At 35.7% G+C, this 22,101-nt stretch overlaps 1 protein-coding gene and 1 pseudogene across 1 annotated transcript in view; both read right to left on the bottom strand.

The window, feature by feature from the left end:
* The window catches only part of IQCM (IQ motif containing M), a 421,233-nt gene that overhangs the window by 303,104 nt on the left and 96,028 nt on the right, over window positions 1–22,101 (bottom strand). The gene's annotated exons all lie outside the window — the stretch shown is intronic.
* On the bottom strand, window positions 12,413–12,531 carry LOC135277898 (5S ribosomal RNA; annotated as a pseudogene).

Here is a 22,101-nt window from a genome sequence, read left to right as displayed (position 1 = left end):
CAAGAAAAAAACAAATGAAATTTTAATTAATCTTTAAAGGCCAATTGTGACCCAATTTGAGAGTGCACAATCCTCAGAAGCCCTGGACAAAAGGGGCATTTGCACTGATTCTCCTACTCTTATGTAAGGGCTTCCACCGCCTGGCAATGAGAAAGACTGGTAGCAGAAGAGGAGACCTAAGAGAGACCTCTTGCATGAAAGAGGTGTGTGGGTCCTCTTTTGGTTTGGGGTGGAGCAGAAGAACCCAGAGTAGTCTATCTCCAATCCAAACACTGCATAAATGCTGCTGAGAATTAGAAAAGTCACACATGCTCCACCTCTACACTGATACCAGGAAAGAGCTGTATGCTTCTGGGGGAGGCATGAGAAACCCAAAACAGTTTATAAAGCCATTATAACTCTGATAGCAAATCCAACAAGGATATCATAAGAAAAGGAGAATTATGGACCAATGTCTTCAATGAACATAGATACCACAATCTTTAACAAAATACTAGCAAATTAAATCTATCAATATATGAAAAGCATAAGATAAAGAAGATATTGATCACTTGGGCATGAGCAAGAATGCAACGTTGGCTTTACATATAAAAATTAATGAGTGTAATTCATTAACCTAAGAGACTAAAAGAGAAAAACCAAATAATTATTTAAATAGACGCATTTAAAAATTTACAAAATTTAACACCTATTTACATTTTTAAAAAACATTTATTTATAGCAAATTGGGAATAAAAGGAAACTTTTTTATACCAAGAAAGAAAAACTATAAAAAACCTATAGCTAATATTTGTGAAATATTTAATATCTTAACTAAGATTTAAAAATAAAGAAGGATGTCTATAGTCACTGCTTCTATTCAGCATTGTGCTAGAGTTTCTAATCAGTTATATAAAATAAGAAAATGATAAGTAGACATAAAATTGGAAGGCAAGGAGTAAAGCTGTCTTTATTAACAGATGATATGATCATGTATGTAGAAAATCCTAATGAATCTAAAAACTAGCAGAACTAGAAAGTTAATTTAGCAATGTTTACAGCATACCAAGTAATTAAAAATTGTAGTCTATATAGAAACTGAAACAATTAGAAAAAAGTAAAATCAATATTAATTATAATAGTTTCAAGACTGAGTATTAAGGATAAATTTATTAAATATCATGTAGGAACTTTACATTCAAAATATAGAACACTGCTGAGAGATTAAAGAAGTCCTAAATAAAGAGACAGACTATACTCAGAGATAGAAGACTTAATTTTAAGATTGTTATTCCATATCCCTTCAATTGATATATAGATTCAAAGTAATCCCAGTTAAAATCACGGCAGAATTTTTCTCAAAATTGATAAGGTAACTTAAAATTTTACTAGGAAAGACAAAAGAAACAATAGCTAAAACAATCTTAAAAAAGAAACAACTGGAGGGCATACATGACATGACTTCAAGACTTAACAGTATTAAGATAATATGATATTAGCAAGAGGATATACAAACAGACCAATGGAACAGAATAGAGAGTACTTAAATCGACCTATACATATAACATCAAAGACAAAAGTACCAAAGCAATTCAATGGAGAAGGAAAAGTCTCCTCAACAAATGGTACTATCTTAAACCACACAAACAAATCAATTTGAGGTGGCTTACAGGTCAAAATACAGAAGCTAAAACAACAAAGCTACTGGAGAAAAATTATAGAAAATCTTCACAATCTTGGAACAGACACATATTTTTAGAGAATAAACAAAATCACACCATTTTAAAAGCTGAAAAATGGGCTTAATCAAAAATAAAAACTGCTCTGAAGAAAAGGCAAGAAAAAAGTAGACAACCTATAGACTGTGAGTAAATATTCACAACACATGACAAAGGACTTAAATTCAGAAAATATACAGACTTCTGCAATTCAATAATAAAAAGACTACTCAATTTTTAAAATTGGCAAAGAACACAGATCCTTCACAAAAGAAAATAAATAAAAAAATATGCATGTGAGAAAGTGCCTAGCATCATTAGTAATCAGGCAAGGATGTGAAAATTGAAACCACAATGGGTAAACCCACTGACGTGATTAAAATGAGATTGACAACATAAAATGTAGGAAAGGATGTAGAGCAACTGAAACACTCATAGATGGCTGTCGAGAGTGAATAATGGTACTTTGGAAAACTCTTTTGCTTCTTAAGTAAACATACATCTATGCTATGATCCAGCAATTCCACAGCCAGGTATTAAAAAATGAATACATATGCCCACACAAATATGAGTACATAAATGCTGGTAGAAGCTTTATTTATACTAGATAAAACCTGGAAATAAGATAGATGTCCAACAATACAAAGAATTGATACACTGTGTTATAGTCAAACAATGGAATACTACTCACTAATAAAAAGAATGAATTATTGATATATGCACAAACATGGATAAATCTAAAATCATTATGCTAAATAAAAGCAGCCAGACAGGAAAATATACATACTGTAGGATTTCATATATCAGCTATTGGCTAATTCCAATCAGTGAATTAGCTTAGCCTAGGTAGATTCAATTAGCCAGTTATCTAAATAGCAACTGCAGATTCATCAAGACTGTTCCAAAATGATGGATGTGAGCAGCAAATGCATACACCGAGAAGGAAAGCAGGGCCCTGAAATACTAAACTGGACAGAAAATATTATATGGCTTTACCATCAGCTTAATTTCTCCATTATCAGGGTTTAGTTTTGTCAGTTTCAAACTCCCAAACTGGCAAAATTAAACTCCGATAATTCAAATCAGATCAGCACTTACTTCTAGAGGTAGAGACAGAGCAAGGGCAAATTGGGAAACAGCCAAAGGGAACTTTCTGAGGTGACAGAAATGTTCAGTGTCTTTAAATCTATTTGCCAAAACTGACTGAAAGGCACATTTGAGATCTGGTCATTTTGCTGAATGTAAATTATATTTCAATTAAAACAGTGAAGACAGGGATTGGTGTAGGGGCTCACACTTTTACTACCAGCACTTTCGGAGGCTGAGGCAGAAGGATCACTTGAGCCTACCAGTTTGCAACCAACCTGGGCAACACAAGGAGACCTGTCTCTTCAAAAAAATTTAAAAATGAGCATGCATGGTAGCACACACCTGTGATCCCATCTACTAAGGAGGCTGAGGTGAGAGAATTGCTTGGGCCCAGGAGATCAATGCTGCAGTGAGCTCTTATCAAGCCACTGCACTCCAGCCTGGGCAACAGAGTGAAACCCTGTCTCAAAAAAATAAGACAACAAGTTAAATATTCAACTTATCTTCTATTAGTATCTCCACATAAGTAATTTATATTATTCATGTTATGGAACATTTCATGTTCCTGAAATGTTAAAAGCTCCTACCAAATACTTTAAAGATACTTTTTAAATTTATAGTTCACCTTTAGGCACAGTGGCTCATGCCTATAATCCTAGCACTTTGGGAAGCCAAGCTGGGTGAATTACTTGAGCCCAAGAATTCGAGACCAGGCTGGAAAATACGGCAAAATCCCATCTCTACAAAAAATAAATAATCAAAATTAAAATATTAGCCAGGCATAATGGCATGCATCTGTAGTGCCAGCTACTTGTGAGGCTGAAGTGGGAAGATCCCTTGAGACAGGGAGATGGACGTTGCATTGAGCCGAGACTATACCACTACTCTCCAGCCTGGGTGACAGAGTGAGACAACTTCATCTTTAAAATAAAATATTTGCAAAAAAATTAGAGCATTCCAAAATCTAAAGTAGCCAACTCAATTTTCTGAAATTAAGTTCTTGTTCTTTTACTAGCACATGCATTAAATTTAAAAATTATTTATTGAATGTTGCATTCAGATGGATTTCAAAGTATACTGAGAATCAAAATCTTTGTGGTTATTTCAAATTGACTTTAGAATTTTAGAACAATTGTTTTAATTTAGAAAATTTGTGGGTACATAGTAGGTATACATATTTATGGAGTGCTTGAGATATTTTGGTACAGGCATATAACACATAATAATCACATCACAGAAAATTGGGTATCCATCCCCTCAAGCATGTATCCTTTGTGTTACAAACAATCCAGTTATACTCTACTAGTTACTTTAAAATGCATAACAATATTATATTAAATGATTCAATAATTCAAGTATTAACACTTTATTCTAAACACAGTAATCAATAAGTTGACTGCCTCACAATTTATAAATTAACCTCTACATAAACAACGTCACCTGGTCCTTATATTCACCATGAGAAGTAGGTGAAAGTGGTTTCCTCCCCCATTTTTTTTTTTTAAAGGCAAAGCTATCATTTTCTTTTCTCTTACTATTCTTCCTTCTCTTGCTTGAAAATTCTTTTCTTTAAAACTGTTTTCCTTCTAGACTGCTTAAATTCTAACCACATTTTGTACTTCTATATCATCTGTGTAAGTCTTTTCTCATAGTTAACATCTTCAGTTCTTCTTAATGAAGTTATCTTTTTTATCCAACATTGTGTTTGACTGATTTTTTTCTCTAATTTTGAGGCCCATCTTTTGATATAAAAACAATTTAATGGAGCCAAGAATATATTAAAAGTTTGTAGACAACCAGATAACATCCCTGATTCACCTTTCAGAAAATGTGTTTGGCTGGACACAGTGGCTCACACCTGTAATCCCAGCATTTTAGGAGGCCAAGGCCAGTGGATCACCTAAGGTCAGGAGTTCAACAACAGTCTGGTCAACATGGTAAAATCTTGTCTCTGCTAAAAACACAAAAATTAGCCAGGCATGGTAGTGTGCTCTGGTAATCCAAGATACCTGGGAGGCTGAGGTAGGAGAATCATTTGAACCCAGGAGGCAGAGGTTGCAGTGAGCCAAGACTGTGCCACTGCACTCCAGCCTGGGCAACAGAGCAAGACTTCATTTCAAAAAAAAAAAACCAAAATGTGATCTCATTTTAATTGATGCTCAAATATTAACCTAACTCCAAGAAAACAAAACAATAGAAAAGAATTATAACAAAAAGATAAAACAATTAATGTTATTTAGCCAGGTTATTTTATGTTTTTCTCTACATATATTTATTAATTCTGATTGAGATTATTTTTAAAAGACCCAGTATATTACAATCACCCACAAAATCCTTCCCTATAGTTAATTATGCACTATTTCAGAAACACTGAAAATGAAAAAAAAATTATAAATAACCTTTTTAAAATTAATGTTCTACAAATTAATTGAAAACTAAATACTTTTATTCATATACAATTAGATGAAAATGATTTGGGGCAATTAAGATCATGAAAAGCATAAGAAAAAATATTTTTTCATGAAAATATATTTATTTCTAAATATAATTAATAAATCTGATATACTAAAAGACTAATTTTTTTATTGTACTTTAAGTTCTGGGGTACATGTGCAGATCATGCAGTATCGCTCCATAGGTACCCACATGCCATAGCGCTTTGCTATCTCCACCCCACTCCCCTCACCTACATCAGGCATCCCAGTGTTATCCCTCCCCAACTCCCCAACCCCCACTGTCCCTCCCCTATTTCCCCCCAACAGACCCCAGTGTGTAGTGCTATTTTGTTGATCTTTTGAAAAAACCAGCTCCTGGATTTATTGATTTTTTTTTAAGGTTTTTTTGTGTCTCTATCTCCTTCAGTTCTGCTTTGATTTCAGTCATTTCTTGTCTTCTTCTGGCTTTTGAGTTTTTTGATCTTGTTCCTTTAACTCTTGACATTTTGATGATAGGGTTTTGATTTCAGATCTTTCCTTGCTTCTCAACTGGGCATTTATTGCTATAAATTTCCCTCTAAACACTGCTTTAAATGTGTCCCAGAGATTCTGGTATGTTGTGTCTTCATTCTGATTGGTTTCGAAGAACATCTTTATTTCTGCCTTCATTTCATTGTTTATCCAGTCATCATTCAGGAACAAGTTGTTCAGTTTCCATGTAGTTGTGAGGTTTTGAGTGAGTTTCTTAATCCTAAATTCTAATTTGATTGCACTGTGGTCTGAGAGACTGTAAGTTATGATTTCTGTTCTTTTGCATTTGCTGAGGAGTGATTTTCTTCCAATTATGTGGTCCATTTTAGAGTAAGTACAATATGGTGCTGAGAAGAATGTATATTCTGTGGATTTGGGGTGGAAAGTTCTGTAGATGTCTATTAGGTCCACTTGGTCCAGATCTGCATTCAAGTCCTGGATATCCTTGTTGATTTTCTGTCTTGTTGATCTGTTTAATATTGACAGTCAAGTGTTAAAGTCTCCCACTATTATTGTATGGGAGTCTAAATCTCTTTGTAGGTGGTTAAGAACTTGCTTTATGTATCTGGGTGCTCCTGTATTGGGTGCGTATATATTTAGGATAGTTAGCTCTTCTCGTTGCATTGATTCTTTTACCATTATATAATGCCCTTCTTTGTCTCTTTTGATCTTTGTCAGTTTAAAGTCCATTTTATCAGAGATTAGGATTGCAAACCCTGCTTTTTTTGCTCTCCATTTGCCTGGCAAATCTTCCATCCCTTTATTTTGAGTCTATGTGTGTCTTTGCACATGAGATGGGTTTCCTGAATACAGCACACTGATGGGTCTTGACTTTTTACCCAATTTGCCAGTCTGTGTCTCTTGATGGGGGCATTTATGCCATTTACATTTAAGGTTAATATTGTTATGTATGAATTTGATCCTGCCATTTGGTTACTGGCTGGTTGTTTTGCCTGTTAATTGACAATTTCTTCATTTCAGAGTTGGTCTTTACCATTTGGTATGTTTTTGCAGTGGCTGGTACTGATTGTTCCTTTCCATGTTTAGTGCTTCCTTCAGGAGTTCTTGTAAGGCAGGCCGGGTGGTGATGAAATCTCTCAGCATTTGCTTCTCTGTAAAGGATTTTATTTCTTCTTCACTTATGAAGCTGAGTTTGGCTGGATATGAAATTGTGGGTTGAAAGTTCTTTTCTTTAATGATGTTGAATATTGGCCCCCATTCTCCTCTGGCTTTTAGGGCTTCTGCAGAGAGACCCACTATGAGTCTGATGGGCTTCCCTTTGTGGGTAACCCGACCTCTCTCTCTGGCTGTCCTTAGCATTTTTTCCTTCATTTCAACCCCGGCGAATCTGACGATTACGTGCCTTGGGGTTGCTATTCTTGAAGAGTATCTTTGTGGTGTTCTCTGTATTTCCTAGATTTGAATGTTGACCTGCCTTGCTAGGTTAGGGAAGTTCTCTTGGATAATACTCTAAAGAGTGTTTTCCAGCTTGAATTCATTCTCCCCATCACATTCAGGTACACCAATCAAGCGTAGATTAGGTCTTTTCACATAATCCCATATTTCTTGGAGGCTTTTTTCATTTCTTTCCACTTTTTTCTCTAATCTTGCTTCTCATTTTATTTCATTGAGTTGATCTTCAATCTCTATATCATTTCTCCTGCTTGATCAATTCAGCTATTGAAATTTGTGTATGCTTCCTGAAGTTCTCATGCTGTGTTTTTCAGCTCCATCAAGTCATTTATGTTCTTTTTTTTCTGAGCTGGTTATTCCAGTTAGCATTTCATCTAACTTTTTTCAAGGTTGTTATCTTCTTTGCATTGTGTTAGAAAATGTTCCTTTAGCTCAGAGAAGTTTGTTATTACCCATCTTCTGAAGCCTGTTTCTGTCAATTCGTCAGACTTATTGTCCATCATGTTTTGTTCCCTTGCTGGTGAGGAGCTGTGATCCCTTGGAGGAGGAAAGGCATTCTGGTCTTTGATGATTTCATCCTTTTTGTACTGGTTTCCTCCCATCTTCGTGGATTTATCTACCTTTGATCTTTGAAGTTGGTGATTTTGGATGAAGTCTCTGAGTGGACATCCTTTCTGTTGATGTTGAAGCTATTTCTTTTTGTTTTGTAGTTTTCGTTCTAACAGTCAGGCCCTTCTGTTATAGGACTGCTGAAAACTTGCTTGCCTGGGAATCACCGCTGGGGCTGAGAAGCAGCAAGGATTGCTGTCTGATCTTTCCTCTTGTAGCTTCATCCCAGAAGGGTACCTTGCAGGTGTCACCCAGAGCACTCTTGTATGAGGCGTTTTTTTGGTTATACAGGCATCAGGAAGCCACTTGAAGAGGCAGTCTGTCCCTTGTCTGGCTGCAGAGGCACTACTGGGCTGCCTTGGACTCAGCCAGGCTGCTGTGTAGGCTTCCTCTGGCTTTTGTTTACACAGTTGAGATTAGACCTGCCTTCACAATGGTGGACACCCGTCCCCCTACTGAGCTTGATTGTCCCGGGTCAAGTTCGAACTGATGTGCTGGCTGCAAAACTCTCAAGCAAGAGGGCTTCAGCTTGGTGTTCTTTGTCGGGGTGGGACCTGCCAAGCCATATCACCTATCTCCCTGGTTTCAGCTCTCCCTCTTTCTGGGGGGCAGATAGATCCATCCCATAGGCATTCTCTACGCTAGTCAAAACTTCCACCCAGATCTGTGCTGACAACTTGCAGCACTGGGCTGGCCGGAGCTGTCGCTCAGATCTGTGTTGATAACTTGCGGCACTTTTCAGCCCAGTGGCATTCTCCTGGACTGTGGGTTGAAAAGGTCTTGGGAGAAGCACAGTATCTGAACCAGAGTGCTGAGGCAGTAAAGTCCCCAATCCTCTGGTCAGTTGCACTTCCCAAGTAGGGCAGCGCCCTGCCCTGCCTCAGTTTGCCCTCCTTGGGCTACACCCACTGTCCAACCAGTCCCATTGAAATGAACCTGGCACCTAAGTTGGAAATGTGGAGATCACTCGCCTTCTGTGTCTCTCTCACTGGGAACTGCGCTCCGGAGCTGTCCCTATTCACCCACCTTGGTGGGAGTCCCTCGTAAAAATATTTTTTAAAGTCTGTGTGTTTTCTCTTTTTGTAAATGCGATGCAAATGTTCTCATTTTTAAACACAATAAGAGAAAAATGTATCAGTCATTTAAATGTTTTTTCAATATATTTCCCAACCATATTTCCCCCCACAGAGAATTTCAGCAAAATATTACAATACCAGAAAAGGAAAAATTTAGAACATTAAAATTATCCTTATTCCCATGATTTGGTTTCTTTTCTATTCCTTATTTCAGATAAAGCTTACAAAGTATTATATAGCATGACTGTAATTTACTAAGATCATGAATTATTAATTCCAATTTTTAAAACATATGCCTGAGAAACCACCTTGGGTATTAAAAAAAATCATTAATCTGTTTGGGAAATTGCCTTTTAAAAAAGGCAAATTAAGGGATAAGATCTTGATTTGTAGTCTAAAAATTAGTTCAACAATTAGTTCTAAAAATTAGTCACTGTAGATAAATTAACCAACATTAAGACTTTGTCTATCTGTGGACAAAGTTAAATTCTCAGTGTGTATATCCAAGAAGAAATAGTCCAGACAGGGAACAAGGGGGAAAAAAATCAGAAATTGCTTGCACAGAGAGTTGCTTTATAGGACTGATAGTTTAAGTAATTAATACAACATTTAATAAATGGCACTTTGAAGAACTGCTAAACTTCAGTAAACCTTCAAGTCAAATCAACTTTGTTTATTATTTTAAAACAATAGAATTATAGTATATTTTGCCAGCATAATTTTACTACCTCATGTTTAAAAGATTCATATATATGAAATGCTTGAAAGAAACATTGCATATATATAGCCACTGTATTTCCCAGTGGACACAGCTTAGCACAAACTGATAAAAATGAGAGGTCATAAAATAAATCTATTTTCATACCCATTGGTGTGTAATTGAATAGATTCTTTGAATAGTTGCTATAAATTAATTCCAACTTTAAGGCAATGAAATATTTTATCTCTTGCATAGTAGTCAGGAATGACAAAAAGTATTTTCCTCCTTCAGCAAATAAGAGATATTCTGTGATCCCAACAGTTATTACCTTCATATATCTAAACTATAAACTCATCTATGGACTGCACAGGAAAATTTGGAGCTCCTTCAAAGCTCAGCCATCCAAAGACAACAGAGATTCTCATTGGTTTAAAGTACATTTTAGAACACTAGAATGTTGTTCCAGGATATTAAATTTGAGAATGACTTTCGTTTCACTATGAGTTAGAACACAATAATGAATAGTTATCCTTCGATTTGGGATAGATTTAAAAATGCATCATGGGACACAAACAAGTCTACTGGTTCATAAAATTTGTGTCACTCTTTCTATATGTATTGTAGAGAGAAAACATGTTACTTTTTTACAAAATTGTAATAATTGGTGGTTACTTAGCAGAACTCACACACAATATCGTACCTGCCCTAGAGTGGTTTATATTGTAAGACATTCATATTCAATAAGAATCAGTAGCCTATGGATCAGTACTGAGCTTTTTAAACAATTTTTTTTAACTTTTTCCTTTTTTATTTTTTACTTTTAAAAAATAAAAACATTATTTACCACAGTTACATTCAATCAAGCAAGCAATACTTACCAGACATAGGAATAAAACATAGCATGGTTTTCTGTGGGCCAAACTAATTGTAACACCTAGCCTTTAAGTTTAACACATGGAGTTATTGTCTACAACCTCAGCAGGTATTTCATATTTACTAGATGCAGATAAATACTAAATGCCTACTATGTGTCAGGCATGTATCAAGTGTTGAGAATACAAAATGAACAAGAAAAAGCCTCAGGCTTTGAAAAGTATATCATTTAATGGGGAAAAGTAAATTCTAAAAATTTACTGTCACTTTGTGCTAAATGTTATAATAGATTTATGTTGTGGAGGCTTGCTCAAAGACAAAGCAACTCTACCAGAGGAAGTCTAGGGATATCTCCACAGGTGATGAGACATTTAAGCTACACATCAAAGGTTGGTTAGTAGGCCTACGAGGATATGAAAGAGATTCTGTTCCTCAGAATACAGCAACAATAAAAATGAGGAGATCAGGCTCTGAGTCTAATGTTATGAGAGTACTCAAATCTTCCTTAGAGATCTCTATGACTTAAGTACCAAGCACTGTTTATCCAGACAGGAGGGTATAAGTGAGAGAACCCCGTCAAAATCCAGAAGTTGCCAATGATATCCAGAGAGACTTGTCAAGCAGGATAAGCCTTGGTAGTCAGGAGCTTGTAAAAAACAAATAATTGTTTAATACGGTGGTCTGTTCCTAGACACTATAACCAGAAACTTCAAATAAATCTCTCCAGTGGGTTACACTTTAGATTTGTGCTTTAATTCCTGGATTTACAGACTCTACCTTCTTACTCTTTATATATTTCCCATCATAATTGTATATTAACTGATGAAATAGTCCAGCCTATTCTTCACATTTAATGGACTTTTTAGTACTCTAAATGGATACATGGTGACCAAACATCCAGTTTGCCTAAGACTGCCTTGGTTTTAGCACTGAAAATCATGCTCCAAGAAAACAGCTCCATCTAAGGCAAATTGGGCCAGTTAGTCACCCTAAAATTTCCTATTCCCAAAGCATCTAGCAAAATAGGTGCTCAGCACTTCCTTTACTAGTAAATTTGTTTTTTTAAAAAATCTACTATTGTAAAATATAACACAGAGAAAAGCACTTAAATTATATGCCTACAGTTTTTAATAGTGAGCCACTTAGTAGTGGAAACAATATAGATGCTACCACCCCAGAAATCTTCCTTCCCAAAGTATTTTTTCCCCCAAGAGCTAACAACTTTCTCAACCTCTTATAAATATTTGCCATCTTAAACACATAAACTTGCCAATGGTGTTCAACTATAAACCTTAGCTTTAACTTTTTATTTGAATTTGATCTACCAAAATACTTTGATATTTTGCTTTTATTGATCAACATTGTTTATAAAACTGTTGTTGCATGCAGATGTTGATTGTCTGCTTTCTTGTTATATACTCTTAATGCATTTTCTACAATTTATTTATCTATTGAACTGTTGGTGACATGTGAATTGTTACCAGTTTGAGGTGATTACAGAGTATGCTGCTATGAACATTTCTGTATGTTCATCCTGGGGTACATATGCAAGAGGTTCTCTAGGGCTGTGCTAGTATGGTCCACGGATTAGCAGAACCTTCAACATGTGGGAGCTTGATAGAAATGGAGATGCTCAGGTCTCATTCCAGACCTACTGAATAAGAATTTCCATTTTAACAACATTCATTTGCACATTAAAGTCTGTGTGAATAGTATGCACAGAAAAATAAGAGAAGAACTCCTCCAGAATATAACCTAAAAAGTGCAATCACTGGAATTAAACTTCACTTGGCACCAGCAGCATAACAGCTTTCTGTATCCTCACCAACACTTTGCACTGTCCGTCTTTTAAATCTATAACTATCTGGTGAATATAGACTGGACTCTCCTAGATTTGGTTTGCATATTCTTAATCACTAATGAAGTTGAGCATCTTTCCACAAGTTCACAAAGGATTTGGATTTTTTTTATATATATATATTTTTAAAAACCCTACAGCACCCAGTATTCCCAGGCAGTCTCCCAACCAAGTACTAACCAGGCACGACCCTGCTTAGCTTCTGAGATCAGATAACATTGGGCACGTTCAGGGTGGTATGGCTGTAGATGGATTTCTTCATTTTAAAATTTTCTGTTGGGTTGTTCTTCATTTACTCTTTAGTTTCCATAAATGTCTTATTTATGTAGGTTTTTAAGAATTGTTGGTTACATGTATTACAATTTTTTGCAAGCCAGAGTGACTTATCATTCCATCCCTTTATTTGATGAACAGAAGTTCTTAATTTTAATGTAGGTAAGTTAATCAGTTTTTTAATTGATGTTTGTGATTATACATCTTCTTTAAGAAATCCTGTCCTACTTCCTACTCTAAAATCAGTATATTTTCCTATATTGTCTGCAGAAGTTAAAAGATTCACATTTTTTAACTTTTTAATTGAAATATAACTCATGTAGAAAATTGAACATAATAATTCGACTTAATGAATTTTCACAAACATCTTGGTTAATAGTGCTTAGATTAAGAACCAGAATATTTTGAGCAATCCAGGAGTCCCTCTGATGCTCCTCTCTAATCAGTACTCCCCAAAAGTAAGGTGATGTGAGACAGCTGTCCATTTTGCCTTTTCCTATGATGATAGTTTCTCTACTATCATGCATTGAAAAATCTCTTCTTTTTCCATTCATATGTAGTACTGCCTTTTTACTATATCAAATATGCATATAGGGTGCAGATCCCTTGGCAAATTCACAGCCCCAAACTGACCTGGAGATTACTTTCCCAAGGCCCTTGCAGGAAAGACATCACACTCCACACCTCCTGCCAGCAGTGGCACCCAATTCCCCCTGCTCACCTATCTCCTCCAAGAGGTTTGTCTTCCATTGCCCTCCTGATGTGGACATTCCAGGCCTCCCACCCACAGTAACATCCCAATTTCCTTTGCATACCTGCATGCCTGTGTACCTGCCCCTGGCTGAGACTTGCTTGCAACCCAGAGGAATACTTCCGTCTTGCCTAATGACTGTGGATTGGCTCAGACACACAGTGAACTTTTCTGTCATCCAGTGGTCTGCAACTATACCTTCTCCAATGAAATCTGAATCTCAGCCTTGGGGGAGAGGGGGTCCAAGTATTTCCATCCCTAGGTACTCTCTGTCAGCCTTAGGGAACCCTATGGAGTTCTCTTAAATCTAATAGTTACTCTTTTATTAAGACTTAAAAATTCTTTATATTATACTTCCCCTTAATTAAATCACCCTATCATTTATGTATCTTGATTAGATCTATACTAATATAAATCTTTTCAATTTCTGAAATATAGGCTTTTAATATCCTCTGAAATATCAGATTAGAGCTATTTATTCATTGAATGCATTATAGATTCTTGAGTTTTTTTTTTTTTTTGTCAGTTGGATACGGTATATTTTTCCAGAATATATTTATTATGTCTAAATTTTCAAAAGTATTGGTACAACATCTCTGTCTTTTCTGTTAGTCAATTAAGTCTATAATATCACCTCTTATATTCTCAATGTTGGTAAAAGGACAAAAAAAATACTATGTAAGCAGTAATCAAAAGAAAGTTGACAAATCTTTTACTTTGACTTTTTTTTATCCTGTTTTAAATGTGTCTTTTATACTTAATCTATCATTGATTTCCATACTCTGAAGTTCTTTGACTTTCAACTGGTGTATTTTGTTCATTTAGGTTCAATTAATAATTTTTTTATTTGTATTCACCTTCTAACTTGTCTTTTCTCTTTTTCCACTTGTTCCTTTTCTCCCACCTCTTGTCCCTATTTGCATTAAATATTTTTTATTATGTTGTTTTTAACCTGCTACTAATCTGAAAGTTGTACAGTTTTATAAGTGATATTATAGATACTAAAAAATGCTTAAACTTAAAAACTTTACCCACTTTTTGGATAAAACAACTCAACTATTCTTTAATACCTTAACTTATATGTTAATCTATAGATAACAGATTGATTATAATCACTATTTGGGCTTTTTAAATCTTAAAAGGAAAATTTTATTTTCCCTTATATTTCAGGTCTCCTAAGAAAAATTTTTGTTTGGTTCTGAAGTACAGCTTTAGTATTTCCTTCATGACAGTTGGTCATAAACACATCATTTTTATTTATTTATTTACTTTGTCTTTATTTAACCTCCTAAAAGATGCTTGTGGAATTTAGATTGGCAGTTGCGTTTCTTAAACCCAGTAAGGTTATTATTCCACTATCTTCAGGCTTTTATTATCATTGTTGAAAAATCAGTTATTTTATTGTCCTTGCTTTGGGAATATTTTTTCTCTACTTTTCTTAGCCTTTTTATTTTACTTTTTTTACTTTTCCTTTTTTATTCCCTTTTTGCTGGCTTTTCAGAATTGTTTCTCTTTTTGTTTGGCTTTCTTCATCTTCACTATTATTTCAAAGTGTGTATTTCCTTGTTTTAATCAAACTTAGGATTCATTGGGTCTCATCATTTCTGAAATATTATGAGCCATTGTCACTATAGATGTGGCCTTTGTCATATCCACAAGAGAAAATATGCTTTCCTTTTTGGACTCTGATTATAGGAATATAAGATCTTGTCAGATTTTTTATAGTATCATTCTTACCTACTATTTGTATTTTCTTTCTCATTGCTCTGTGTTGCATTCTGAATAATTCACTCTACTACTTACCTCTTCTCTGCTGCATCCAATATGATACCAAATATGTTCATTGACAATATATTTTTTTCTAGAATTTCTGCTCTTCTTTTTCAAATTTATGTTCCTTTTTTATAATTTCCTATTTTCTGGAGATATATTCAACTTCTCATTTATTTCTTTAAACACATGGAATATAATTGTTTTAGTATTCAAATTCAATCATTTCAATATCTGAATCTGATTGAAGCTATTACTATTGTCTATTTTTTCAGTTGGTTTTTGTACCTTTTGCATTGTTACCTTAGGCGCTTAGCTATTATTGACTCCTTATTTGTTGCTGTCCTTAAAAAATAATTTGTGTAAGTAATATTTATTCAACATGTTTCATAATTCCTTCTGTCAGCATGTTGCGCATTGTCAATTGCAAATAATCTTAAACTACAGCATAACCTGAGGTCACCTGACCAAGATAAGCTTAGTCAAGCCTAGTTTGCACAAGTTGCAAATTTATGCAAGATTTTATGTGGCCACAGCTTCTAGTGGATTTTTGTCATTGCTGTTTTTATTTTCTTTTCAGCAGTAAAGAAAAGGGCCCTTCCTTTTCTTAACAGTTCCAATTATCGGCTAGTGATGGAATGGGTTCCATTCTAGTTTGCTCTCATCCTGGCTTAATGCAGGGAGGTTCTTTTATGAAGATCTCTATTATGGACAGAGCCTAATCCTTGACTGTTTCCCTTATCTGCATGCTTGATTTTCCTATGTGTGCAGTGTCAACAATGCTTTCATGGCATGAACAGATGTGACACTCCAATATTTCACTTCCTATTCTGGATATAGTTGGTCAAACAAAAACTGATTTGTGGGGTTTCCCCATTGTTTTTTAAGTTATTTGGTGACTTTTAAAAGATAATTTTTAAAAATAATTCATTTTTTATTTTATTTCAAAAACGATGATTTATTCAAATAATATTTACCCCCCCACACCCATTAATGGAAATAATTACTTCATTCAAATTGTCAAATTACAAAAGCCAGGGCTCAATAGGTTTCATTTACCCACAAACTAAAGCAAGCACTATTCCAAGGCCTCCATTTCCCTGACTGCATGATAACAACTTTTAAAGACTTACTAAGTATTCATCTGTCCATAAAATAGATAGCTAGGAAATGCCGGACTGTATTTAAATCTCTTGATACAATAATCACTGTTAGGCCTCCAAACATCTTTTACCCAACTTTAAAAAGATACACATTTAGACACAGTATTAAAACAAGGAAATCCACATCTCAGTGGTTTGATATAGCTATTATAAAGAGCACAATGTTTATGTTTTTTAAGAAGTGTTTCACAAGCCTTGCTTATCTATTAAAAAATAAACTATGAATGACTTAAAACAATCAGATAATTTAGTATCTACCAAAAGATAGTAGGCCCTATATTATGGATTCAATTATGTTGCCCAAAAAGGTATGCTGATGTTCTAACTCTGATACCTCAGGATATGACCTTCTTTCAAAATAGGATCACTGCAGATGTAATTAGTTAAATTAAGATGAGGTCAGATTGGAGTAGGGTGGGGCCCCATCCAATATGTTTTGTGTCCTTATAACAAGAGGAGAGACACACAAACATACAGGAAGACAGTTGTGTGAAAGTCAGAAGCAAAGATTAGAAATATGCTTCTATGAGCCAACTAATGTCATGTGCTACCAGAAGCTAAAGAAGACAAGGAAGATTCCTCCACTAGAAGCTTCGGAGACAACATGATCCTTCCAATGCCTTGGTTTCAATAAATTTCTGGATTTTTGTTTTGTTTCTTTTTTTTAGTTTTTATTGTCTTTTTTTGTTGTTTTTGTTTTTGTTTTTTGAGACAGACTCTGACTCTGTCACCCAGGCTGGAGTGCAGTGGCATCATCTTGGCTCACTGCAACCTCCACCTCCTGGGTTCAAGCGATTCTCCTGCCTCAGCCTCCCAAGTAGCTGGCATTACAGGTGCCCATCACCATGTCTGGCTAATTTTTGTATTTTTAATAGAGACAGGGTCTCACCATGTTGGTCATGAGGGAATGTATTCTCTTCCTAGGTCCACAAGGTGGGTTAGTTTCAAGGCAAGAACTTCCCAGTGCCATACTTCCACCCACATCTCCATCAGGGGACTTAGAGGTCTTTAATTTTCACATGCATGGGAAAATAATCAAAGTCAATCACTCCAGTGGAAGTTTAAAGGAACTCCTTTCATGGGCCAGGAAACTTAAATGGGGTGAGAATTTCTGCCAGGTTAAAAGTCCCCTTCCCCTACCTCGGTGTGGACTGCATATCTGATCCCTTCTCACTACACATGAGAGCTGCTCTCTATTTCTTTCTCTTTTTTTTTTTCTCTCTCTCTGTCTAAATAAATCACTTTCTGCAAAACTCTTTGGGATCCACTATTTGCTTATGAGCACACCATGCCCAGCAGGGTCCTCTCTCCCATTCTTGAGTGAGTGAGGGACCAAGAGCCTGGAAGAACATAGCTCACAAGGGAGTAAGCTGAGCCTCCCCCAGGTCCTGGAACCCAGTCTCAGTCAGGCTGGTCTGGAACTCCTGAACTCAGGTGATCCACCTGCCTCAATCTCCCAGCTGGGATTACAGGTGTGAGCCACTGCACCTGGCCTAAATTTTGTTGTTTTTAAGCCATCCAGTTTGTGGTAATTCATTACCACAGAGCCAAGAAACTAATGCACCCTAGTTTTACATCTCTTGCGGAAGTTATAAGACTATCATTTAATATAAAAGTAAAGATGGATAATATATTTTGTGTTATATATTTGTGTATCAACTATAATTCCTTCAAGGAAGCTTGCTTCTTGGCATTTATTTGCTTTAGTTCCTCAAAAGTTTGTTATATACCTTCTGATTTGTAAATTGTGGAGGAAAAATACAATTTTGTCCCTTTTCTTCTTGAAAATAATCCAAACCAATAATAAAAGTGAAAAATCAGAAATTCAAATTCCTTACATTAAATCAGAGGACATCCATAACCCTAACACACAGGGAACAAACTTCCTAATATAAATGAAAGTTAAAATGGAAGTAAAAGATGAGGAAGTTAAAGATGCCCATAATTACAGATCTGAGACAGGAGAAAATTGCTCTGAAAAATAAGTGGTCATATCCTGAGGGGCAAGTCCATTTGAGAAAAAGGGAGATAAAGTGCTTATTCTGACAGCAGAAGCACCCTGGATCACATTTTCACAAGGTCTCAAGGAACTGGAAGGTGGAAATAGATGAGGAATCTCACAGATAATTCATATATTTAGGACTCAACCTCCAGTTGAAGCAGAGGTAAGAAGAGCTACTCAACCAAGTGAGTTGCCCTTCAGTGTGGAAATAACCTGGCTAGGAGAAATAAAGGTTAAAAGAATTCATGCACATACACAAATTTGTGTCATTACAAGTGTTTCCCGTTCCATGGAACACTGCTCTGGCTACTCTCACACACAAACTTCCCTACAAATGGCTGATCTGGGAAGAATTCACCACATGAAAAATGAATAAAAATTTAAAAATGAACAAATAATGTATACAAAGATATTGCAGTAAGAAAATGGAAAAGGTATAAAAAGATATGGCAGATGAATGACAAAAGAAAAACGTTGCTAAGGAAGAAAAATGTTGCCACAAACATAAATATTTTGACTAAACATATTGCCTAAGAAGATTTTAGGGGCAACCACTTATAATGGCAGTCATTAAAAAGTCAGGAAACAACAGATACTGATAAGGATGTGGAGAAATAGAAACATTTTTACACTGTTGGTGGGAGTGTAAATTAGTTCAACAATTGGGGAAGACAGTGTGGCAATTCCTCAAGAATCTAGAACTAGAAATACCATTTGATCCAGCAATCCGATTACTGGATATATATCCAAAGGATTATAAATCATTTTACTATAAAGACACATGAACACGTATGTTTACTGCAGCACTATTCACAATAGCAAAGACTTGGAACCAACCAAAACACCCATCAATGATAGACTGGATAAAGAAAATGTGGTACATATACACCATAGACTTCTACGCAGCCATAAAAAAAATGAGTTCATGTCCTTTGTAGGGACATGGATGAAGCTGGAAACCATCATCCTCAGCAAATTAACACAGGAAGAGAAAACCAAACACCACGTGTTCTCACTCATAAATGGAAGTTGAACAATGAGAACACATGGACACACAGAGAGGAATATCACACACTGGGGTCTGTGAGGGGGTGGAGGTAAAGGGGAGGGAGAACATTAGGACAAATACCTAATGCATGCAGGGCTTAAAACCCAGATGATGGGTTGATAGGTGCAGCAAACCACCATGGCACATTTATACCTATGTAACAAACCTGCGCGTTCAGCACATGTATCCCAGAACTAAAAGTAAAATTCAAAAAAATAAGAAAGAAACCATAGCATTAAAAAAAAGATTTGGGGGGCAAAAAAGTATCACTTCTATTAAAAGAACACACAAACAAAAAGGATATAAAAGCTGAGGAAAGATAATGGTGAGACAACAGAGATTACGACTTGAGCCAACAGTTAAATAAAGTAGCAAAGGAAAAGAAATAACATTGTTTGCAAAAATGAAGATAGAAGATGGAACAATGAAAATAGGATTGATAGATGTGAACAATATGAAACAAAATAAAGAATTTAAAAGGAGTAAAAGAAAAATGATAGACATGATAAACAGAAAAAAGAAGAAAGGAAACAAAATAATAGAAAACATCTTAAAGACATAGTTTAATAAAAAGTTACTGAAGTTAAATGAGATTAAAATCTTGAAACTGAAAGACATACCTTATCTCAGGGGAAAATAATTGCCACAGTAAGATTCTCCTCAAAACAAATCTCAGAAATTTTACAAGAATACAGAAATAATCCTTTGAATAGTCAAGCAAAAAGAACATCTGCCTATAAAATGCAAAGCTGCAGACTAGAAGGCAGTGAGAAATGTTTACTAAATACTCAAGGAAAATAAGTGTAACACGAGATTTTTTTATCCTAGCCTAAATTATAAAATCAACAAATAACTACACAAAATTTTGAGAGACAAAATAAGTTGGTAAACGATGTATCTGATTTTGACATCTTATATAGCTGAAGGGCAAAAGTATCTTTTAAAATTAGTAACACGAACCAGGGAGCAGGTGATCAAGAATCTTGCCTGGGAGGTGGAGAAGATAACAGGTGTGGCCAATTGGAAGCCAAGGCTCAAACCTCCATTTCATGTTTCCTTATCCCTTCAGACTCACTTACCAAACACAGATTTAAAGACAAAGTCACTAAGAATTTCAAGACAGCAGCTACACAGCATTAAACCCTTCTAAAGGCAAGGTCTTGTGTGATTGCAGGATTTCATACCCACGAAGCCAACCTCTCTCTCTTTCTATGTACATATATGTGTGTGTGTGTGTGTGTGTGTGTGTATATATATATATATTTCCTGCACATTTCTTCAGGCTTGTTATATTGTATGTGTGTATATATGAGCATAAGTACAGAAAATAAAAGAACAGTTCATGCTCCTATTTTCTTCTGCAATTTTCTGAGCCATGGATCGGCATGAGCAGAAGGAAATTGAGAATATTTGAGGCGACTGTGACATTAAATTTTTAAATTAGACATCAGACTGACCCATTTACCAACATGGTCATACACTGAAATGTGGACCTGTACATTTAGATGCAGTTTTATAAATTATTTATTATATAATATTATATAATTAATTATATTTATTATACGATCATGGGTAATTAATTCCACAGAATGCTAAGTAATTTAACATAATTGTCCTTTTCCCTAGTACTCTTAGAAAAAAATCCCCAGAGCTCAGAAGGGGCCCAGGAACTTTTGAAAATCTCGCAGGTGAATTAAGGAGAACCTGGAAGTAGACTGAGAACTCTTGAGGAAAAATAAGAACTCTCCCAGGTTAAGCTGGGGGAGCTTGGAATTAGCCCGAGAACTCCTGAAAAAAATCTCCCAGGGTGAGCTGGGGGAGCTAAGTAATATTAGAGTAGCATGGGACAAGAATCAAGCAAACACAAGGCTTATTTGGTGTGGTCTGTTTGGGCTTTAGTGCATTTTGCCTTGGAGCCATTTCAGACAGCCCATGAGGAAGAGGATTCAGGAGAGGAGAGGGAGTATGATGAAGTATGTAGAGAAATTATAGGGCAAAAGAATGAGAAGTCAAATGAGGAAAAGTTGTGCCCATCAGCTCCCCCTCAGTATCTTGTCAAGGGATGGCCAGATTTTCCCAATATTTCTCCATTAAAGGAATTGGAAGCTACCTCGAAAGTAAAACTAGCTGATCCTGTTGCCATGTATGTTCTTAGTAATACAGTACATGGTTCCATCCAAGCCAGAATTCAACAAGCGAGAAAAGAGGGAGATTTAGAGGAGTAGCAATTTCCAGTTATTGTACTTGTCACAGCAGGGACAAGTATGAGTTGCTTCTGAGCCCTTTCCCTTCAAATTGCTGAAGGAGTTTACACAGGCCATTAGCCTATATGGGCATGGGTTTCCATTTGTGCTAGGATTATTAGAGAACATAGCCACTTCTTACCAGGTGATTCCAATAGAATGGGATGCTTTAACCCAAACTTGTTGATCTCCCTCTCAGATTTTACAGTTTAAGACCTGGTGGACCAACAAGGCTAATATTCAAGCTAATATAAATGTTAATGTTCAACCTCCAATTAATATTGCCATGGAACAGCTTACAGGAACTGGTGCATGGGCTACTTTGCAGGCCCAAGCTACTATGGCCAATTTAGTCATAGAGCAGATTAGGAAAGCATGTTTAAGAGCTTGGGAGAAAATTAAATCAGGAAGTGGAAAAGAAAACCTTCTTTCGGAGCTGTTAAGCAGGGGCTGAAAGAGCCATATGCTGACTTTATAGCTTTTAAAAAGTTCTTGAATGCAGGAAGCTGTAAGAAAGGCCATATCAGAAACAGAGGCTCAGGATATTGTATTACACATACTAGCATTTGA

Source organism: Aotus nancymaae, unplaced genomic scaffold (assembly GCF_030222135.1).
Source record: "Aotus nancymaae isolate 86718 unplaced genomic scaffold, 86718_ANA_hifiasm-v0.15.2.pri h1tg000033l, whole genome shotgun sequence".
Taxonomy (NCBI): domain Eukaryota; kingdom Metazoa; phylum Chordata; class Mammalia; order Primates; family Aotidae; genus Aotus; species Aotus nancymaae.
The sequence above is the reverse complement of the archived record's forward strand: the minus strand, read 5'-3'. Positions and strand labels throughout refer to the sequence as shown.